The sequence below is a fragment of the Lipotes vexillifer genome, unplaced genomic scaffold (assembly GCF_000442215.2).
Source record: "Lipotes vexillifer unplaced genomic scaffold, Lipotes_vexillifer_v1.1 scaffold343, whole genome shotgun sequence".
NCBI lineage: Eukaryota > Metazoa > Chordata > Mammalia > Artiodactyla > Lipotidae > Lipotes > Lipotes vexillifer.
Window position 1 is genome coordinate 808,696 of NW_006777506.1, and position 8,089 is coordinate 816,784.

The window sequence follows — 8,089 nt, forward strand, 5'->3', positions numbered from 1 at the left end:
CTGCTGAAAGGGAGAGAACTGGGGAAACTCATTTTGTGTCTGGATAGGTCTTCAGTAGAGCATGGGAAAATTTTCCTTTGATTCTGCCTCTTACATATTTTCTTTGCGCTCCATTGCAGCCTGCCCTGGCCTCAAGCCTCCTGGTTTGAGGTTGTGCTCTACTGGGCCATTTGCTTATTTTTTCTCAAATCCTCCTTTCTGTTGCTTCACCATTCCCCTACTTTTTAGAGCAGGCTCAAGGATTAGTACATCTAAGAAGGTAAAAACAATAAATAAGGACAGATAAAGAGGTGGGGTAAAATTGTCCTTTGAAACCCTCTACCGCAATTCTGCATATGTCTAGAATCTAGGAGGTACACGGGTATATCGCAGTCTTTGCCTGGCAAAGTAGTTCTGTAGAATGGAAATCTTCAGCCTTTTCTGTGCTGAGGTAAACACCTGAATGACATTCTCGTGCTTGACATACTTCCTTGGAGGCAGAGGTGAGATGGGTTGCAGTTGATGGACAACTCTTAGAGCCTCTCGTTGTATCTTTCCGTATTCACCCCAGTTTCTCTCCCGTAGAAGAAATGCAAGTGAATTTGAGAGGATTATGGACACAGCCTTTAATCAATCCTTGTGTATAAAAAAAGTGAATCAAATCATCTTCACTGTTTAGTACTTTTTATTAATAAGCTTACTGCCCCCTCATTCACAACTGATTGTACCCTGGGCCTCAAAACTGCAGTTGGTTGGTTGCAAATTGCTGCTTTAGAAAGATCTGTTAATCATCTATAAAATTAGATGGTCCAGTCTGGTGATTTCTGAGGTTGCTTTGAGCTCTAACATTTTATGTTTTGCTCACATTGTGCCACAAAGTCCCAGATCTTACTGGTAATAGATGGCAAGGGTGCTTCTGAAAGACCTGGTGCTGTGTGTTGAGTCGTGGCCCCCAGAATATATGTTCAAGTCCCCAAGTACCTGTGAATGTAATCTTAATTAGAAATAGTGTTTTTTCAGATGTAGCCAAGTTAAGATGAGGTCATACAGGGTTGAGGTGGAAGCTAATTCAGTGCCTGGTGTCCTTGTAAGAAGAGGGAAACTTGGACTTGGACACAGACAGGGAGAGAACATCATGTGACAGTGGGAGCAGGGATTGGAGTGAGGCAGCTGCAATCCAAGGAGGACCAAGCGTTGCTGGTCACCTCCAGAAGCTAGGAGAGAGGCCCAGAACAGATTCTCTCTCAGAGCCTCCAGAAGGAACCAACCCTACTGACACCTTAATTTCAGACTTTGAGCTCCCAGAGCAGTGAGGCAATACATCTCTGCTGTTTAGGCCACCCAGTTTGTTGTAATTTATTATGACAGCTCTAGGAAACGGATACACCTGACAAACTCAGCTTTGGCCAATCCTGACCAATGTTTAAAGTTTGGCATTCTGTCATCCCTGTCACGTGCCCTGTGACTGGACACATCTCCAATGGGCACGTGCACGAGGCGTGCAAGTGGACTGTGGACCTGCTTCTCTTGGCCTCTCCCCACAGGGAGCCTGCAGTCTGTCTGGTCTTTCTAAGGTATTTGTTTTTCAGTTTACCTGGTAGTTGATTCCCCTGGATTCTCTTGACCAGCTCCTGCAGTGGTCTTTCTGAGAGGGTGACTTCAAACCTAGACTAGAACTGAGAAGAGATTTTAGAAAACAATTCTTGGCTTCCGCTAGCTGATGTAATTTTAATTTATACTTTTCATGTCAGGGTGATCACCAGGAAATTTAAAAAAAAAGGCATTATCTGATAATCTCATGACAGTGTCATTTTATGCTGATGGGGTAATTTGTCCCTTTAGAGAGAGCTATTTCTTGAGTAATTATTTTGGGTACTAAGTGACAGGCTCAGACTATTTTAGGCCTCTGTGGCCTTGTCTCATGACATGCACTTACCTTGAGGATAACGCGGGTGGCAGGTCTTACCCGTGACTCACTCCTCATCCAGCAGTTCGCTGCACTGTTCATGTCTTTAGCAGATAGAAGCATATGACAAGGAAGCCTTGGAAGATTTGCTGCCAATGCGATTTTTATGTAAGACTGGCATGAAAGATTGTTCTTGTGCCTTACTAGGCATCTTTTCACTCAGACTAGACTTCTTGGTGACAGCCCAGGAAATTCACTAGATGTGAAGAAATGTGTGATAGCCAAGTACTACATTTGATAGTTTTATAAAAGTTTTCTAATTTGAAGCTGCCTCACTTACACTAATATGGGTTTATATAAAGTTATCTTCATTTATGCTTCCTAAAATGTATACTTAACTATATTAACTTGTACTCAAAAGAGTAAAGAGATATAGACTATTTCAATTTATTTTTAACTATTTAGAAAAACCCTTCCAACACTTACAAAATACAACACATTTCAGGGTGATGACATATGCATTAAAATGTTCAAATCTGCCAACTGCTACCTTGTCCCCTCCTTCACCTAAAGTGACCAACATTAAAGAGTCTTTGTGTATCCCGTCTCACCTTTCCACGGCCTGGGTTGTAATTACAGCTTTTCCACAGATTCTCTGTTTCAGATCCACAGCTAAAGTGCCAAGGTTTTTCAGTGCTTAAGAGATGGAAATGCTATTTTAGTTATATTGCTTTTTGAATATACAAAGCTCTGTGAAGATGAGGGTGAAATGTCCATTGCCTATTGTGCCCAAAAGGGGTGTGAATGTTCAGATTTATAATTCTTATTATTTACCTTTTGTATATGAAGAAACTGAGATTCAGATAGGTTCAATGACTTGCTCTCAAATATTTAAAATGACAGCAAAACAGGAAGGTCTCCATGTTACAAAGGCCCACTGATTTCATATCAAGAGTTTGAGAATCTGCTTTTATAAAAATACTGAGACAAAATCATAGAGTGTAATGCAATCCTACTAATTAAAGGATTTAAAAATTTGGGGCCTATCTACAATTTAATTACTTTACTGGCTATTAGCTACAAACCTTTTAGCTCCTTCGTGGTTTTTAAAATGTGAAGAAAACCTTAAGTCAAAGAGCCCAAAGCAAAACACACTTTTTTCCCGATAATGACATTTTCCAGATGTGATTTTTCCTGCTGTCAGAGTGTGATAAAAGGCTTGGGTTTATAACTTGACCTAAGCCTTACCTTGGTCTTGCCCAGCAGAAATATGTGTTTCACTAAATTAACAACGGATCTTAAGGCAGAAAGTCAAGCTAATCCCCAAAGTCAGTATTTTGTCCCTATAATCTGCAGGTGTATAAGGACCACAGAAATCAGTTTAACGTAATTTTCCCATTTTTCTCTGTTCAGCTTGAGATGCCAACTGCTATTTTCAGTTTGTCTGGGGATTTCATCTTTCAGAGCTGTCAAGAATTTTAGTGGCTACAAGGAGAGACCCTGAAGATAAAGTTTATTGATTTATTACTGCATTCATATAAAACACTAGTGAACTTTTGAATACCAGGAAATATAAGAATGATCTTTCTTACATTCAAAAAATGAAAATTTGTGTATGATGAAAATAATACCAAATATTAATATGGTACTTTTCAGCTCAAACAGTGCTTTCATTTCATTCCTGCAATAACCCTATATATCAGATAGCTGAGTTGTTGAGCTACAGTGACACCCAACACACACACTTACACACACACACAAACATATATACACACAGACATACACATATACGTTTGGTTTTCTCTCACATAAAAAATACCCCAACACTACCATCTCCTCAAACTGTAACCCCCATCTCACAGTTGATTAATTTCTAAAATTCTTGAAAAGGTAAAAAATGTTCCTATGACTGTCTTCAACTCCGTACTACTACTCCATTAAGTCTGTTTAATCTTTACCATTATAGAAAGCTTTTAGTTGTGAATGACTTTCCTAGTGCCAAATCCAGTGGATTTTTCTCTGTATTTATCATCCAAAGCTCTCTGCAGTTTTGCATTCTATTGATCAACTCCATGTTTTCTCTGTCTAGGCTTTTAAGTGTTCCTCACCATGGCTTCTGTGGCAATGCCGTTTTCTTCCCAATTCTATGGCCAGGCCCTCTCTGATGTCTTTGCTGGTTCCTCTTTCCTTTCTTCTGGAAAATGTGTACATTCCCTAAGGTTGTGCCTGTGACCCTCTTTTCTTTCAGGCTCTCCCCTCTCAGCCTCAGGCCCCCCTGAGCAATGATTTTACCTGTTTCTGTTCATCGTCCTCCCCCACTTTCTACAACAGCCATCGTGTTGCACCCTGACCCATTCCCTCTCAGCTGATGGTCATGACCCTCCTATAATGAGAAAGCAGGGCTGGGAAAGCTGGATGTGAATCCCTTTGGCTTTCTGTCCGCAGCAAGCTGACCTCCACATATACTCACGCTTACATCCTTTCCTCCGGCTTATGAGGAAGAGAGTGCCTCTTCCTGCTCAAGACCAATCCTTACTCACGATCCTACCCGCTCTGTCCTTTCTGGGAACAGAACCTTGTTCTATGGATTATTTCCTCTCTCTCTGACATTTTCAACCTCTTCCTCTTTATGTTTGGAGCCCATATACACATGTTCATGTCTCTCCAGTCCTTAGAAGTGCCTGCCTTGACCCAGGGCCCTCTCTAACTACCAACCTATCTTTCTCTTTTCCAGCAGGGCCAAGCATCAATAAGTAGAGTCTAGATGTCCTTCTATTTCCTCTCCTTTAACTCTTTGTTCAGTTCAGTGTTTAATGTCAGCCCTCTGCTTTTACCTAGGTTTTCAGGGACATTTAATTGGCTCACGTCACCAGGGTAACTTAATTTCTCAGCAGCAGTTGACACTGCCCACCACACCCCCCTTTTCAACACTTTGCCCTCTTGGTTTCCATGAAGCCACTCTCTCCTGTTCTTTGATTATTCTTTGTTTCTTCTGAGCACTCCTCCTTCTTTCTTATTCTTCAAATAGTTTCTCTTTTCCTTTTCCACCGCCTTCGGTCTTCCTCCTCCCCCCTTTTTTTCTTTTCCCCCATTGATGCTCTCCTTTGGGCTACAAGTTTAAGTCCCATTTTTACTCCGTGGTACAAATGACAGACATCGTTCACATGCGGGACACTTCCGATGGGAGTGTCTGTGTCACTGGCCTCAGTGTCTTCTTTCTTGCTCATCAGTAACACATATTAGAAGGCAGGTGAATGAGAGTAGTTGTTATCAAGATCACCTTGCATCCATTTTAATTTCTGGGGAAAAAAAGTAAATAATTTGCAAACTTCAGTACTTTAACCTTTACTCGTGATAGATTACTGGAAACACACCTCACAATTCATTGGAACACATTAGTGTAACATGACAACTTGATTGGGAAAGGCCGCTATGTTAGGTGTTCAAATGATTGTTGAATTGATTTGGATTTAATATTAATGATCTTAGAGTTACTTCCTGGAGAATTTGAAACCAAAAAAATTATTTCCCCCCAAAAGACTCATTAACTTATCTACCTATTTATCTTACCAAAAGGTAAAATTCTTATTCTGGGAGCATACTGGATTGGAGCAGCCCTGTTCTCAAATTCTTCGAATTGAGCAGTGAGAAAAAAATCATTCTGGGGGGTCTTAATGGTTTTATGTATTCAAGAGTCCTATATTACAAAGAACAGTTTCTAAGGGAACTAAGATACCATTCAGGTATTAAAGAGACCCCTTTTTCTGGAACCTGCAAAGAATGAACTGAATGGAATGGCACATATTACCTTGAGGTGCTCTGATAAGTTACAATATCTGAAAACTTGGATAGGAAAAGATTAGAGGTGTATGTGAATCAGGGCAGCTTAAGTCCTGAAATATTACATATCTTCTCATAGTGGCTTTCAAGATAACTTTGCATTTCATGACTTCAGTGATTCTAAAATCTGAATGGAGAGATAACATTCTCTAGATAGTTATAGCAAGCACATTCTTTTATGTTTATTTTTATAATAATTTGAAGCAAATACTCCAGTCACAGTGGACTATTAAATCTGCTTTGCTGTTAATAATTAAGGCTCTGAAGGCCAAAACTTAACCTAAAAATTTACATTGACCCAGCTCATGTTTATGAATATTACCTTTTTACCCTCTAGCTGTCCCTACCTACTTCTATTTTTAGCTTATTTCAGTAAAAGTATGCAACAACCCTCCTATAGCAAGCCCACCAATTTACTTCAACAACATTAGATTAGAAGCTTTGTAAAAGGTGGGAACCATGCCTTATACTTGTATTCAAATGCTTTATACACAATTGACATGTAATAATTTTTAAAAGTTTTGTCATATCAGTAAGTAAAACATTTGTAGGAAATATAGATTTCTTTGAAAGAAAAATCATTTATTATCCCATTAAGCAGAGATAATGACTATCAACAGTTTTTAGTGTGAACCGAAGGGTGGCAAACTTTTTATATAAACAAATAGTAAATATTTGAGGCACATTGGACCTTGCATTCTCTATCCCAACCACTCAACTCTGCTGTTGTGGCGTGAAAGCAGAGGTAGGCAATAGAAGACAAGAAAATCCATAGACAGTGTTTGTAACTGTGTTCCTATAAAACTTTATTTGCAGAAACAGGCTGGTTGGATTTGGCCTGCAGGCTATAGTTTGCTGACCTCTGTATACACTATCCTTTAAGCCCGTATATATGTAATATGTATAATAATGTATATGTAACATATAACATATATATATGTATGTATATGGTGGTTTTTAAAAATGACATCATAAAGAGATTACTAGATATCCTTTCAAATCTTGGAGCCTCTGGGGATTGTCTGTCCTATAGAGCATGGATATTTAATTGCCCCAAAGGGGGAAAATATTGGTTCTTTAGGGGTGGAAAAAAAACCCTTAGCTCTTACAATATTTGTGGCTCTCCAAAGTTCAACTCTACCCAACAATATCTTATTTTTTAATATTTAATTTGGGGGAGGAGAGAGTTAGGTAAAAATGTCTAAAAAGTCTCCTTAGGAAGATAACAATGAAAAAAAAGTATTGAGCAACATTGTTATATGAATCTTTGTCTTAGATTAGGATATTTTTCAAGTCTATAGTTTTTAAGATAACTGACAAATTATTACAAATGCAAATAATTCTTGTCTATAGACTTGCAAATGAGTTTTGTACAGTGGAGAGACCATTCCCACTACTCATCACTAGGAAAAAGCCAGTTTTGTGTCCATTTGTAAATTTATCTCAATGTTCATTCACCCTATGTAAATTTGTGATTCTCTAATTTCTCCTTTGAATTGGTTGAAACACTTGCCTAGTTCCCTCATTTTATAATAATGAGTTAAATAAAAATCTTTGACAAGTGTATATTTTGTATCTTATGAGAGTCATGGTTTCACCTTTTCAAAAAGATACAATTAACAATTTCCATTGGTTTGTAACAGTTCTTTTGCACTTGACAGTATATCAAAAATCTTGCCATATCATTACATATTTTAGATTGTCAATATTCAATTAAATGAGCATGTTTCAAAAATGATCTTTTATTGTTGGAAAACAATGAATTATCACTTTATGAACAAGCATAGATTCCTCTCATAAACATGCAGAATATGGAAAGTCATAAAGTGTGTCAGTAGCCTGTTGTTTAATTTTTTGGGCATACTGCTTGTTTGCTTTCAGTTCCATGTTGACGTTTTCGAGGATGTGGGCCAGTGGACATAGAGGCCAAGCAATTTTCATGGCTCTATTTGTTGACAGAAGGTTGCATGTGTCGCTCCTATGAATCTAAGATCATTCTGGGGAAAGCACTGTGCCCTGGCCCTGTCAGAGGTACACACAAGATGCAGGACACTGAGTACGCTCCGATGCTTTACTTGGCTCAAAGTACCTAGTCAAAAGATTCTGGTTTGGCTTGCAATTTATTTCAGGAACATGGAAAGGCCACTGTTTTTCTGGGCTTTATGTTACATTGCCAACTCTGAACCTCTTTACCCTCTTACTGCACAGACCCTAATTTCTAGCTCCCATATAAATGTTTTATATTCTTTAAAAAGTTTAAAATTTAATCCAAAATTGTAGAAATGGATCTTCTCAGATTTTTATCTATCCTGTTTAACTCTTGTTAAGGTTGCCTCCCTCTCGCTCTCTCCCCCAGCTTCTCTC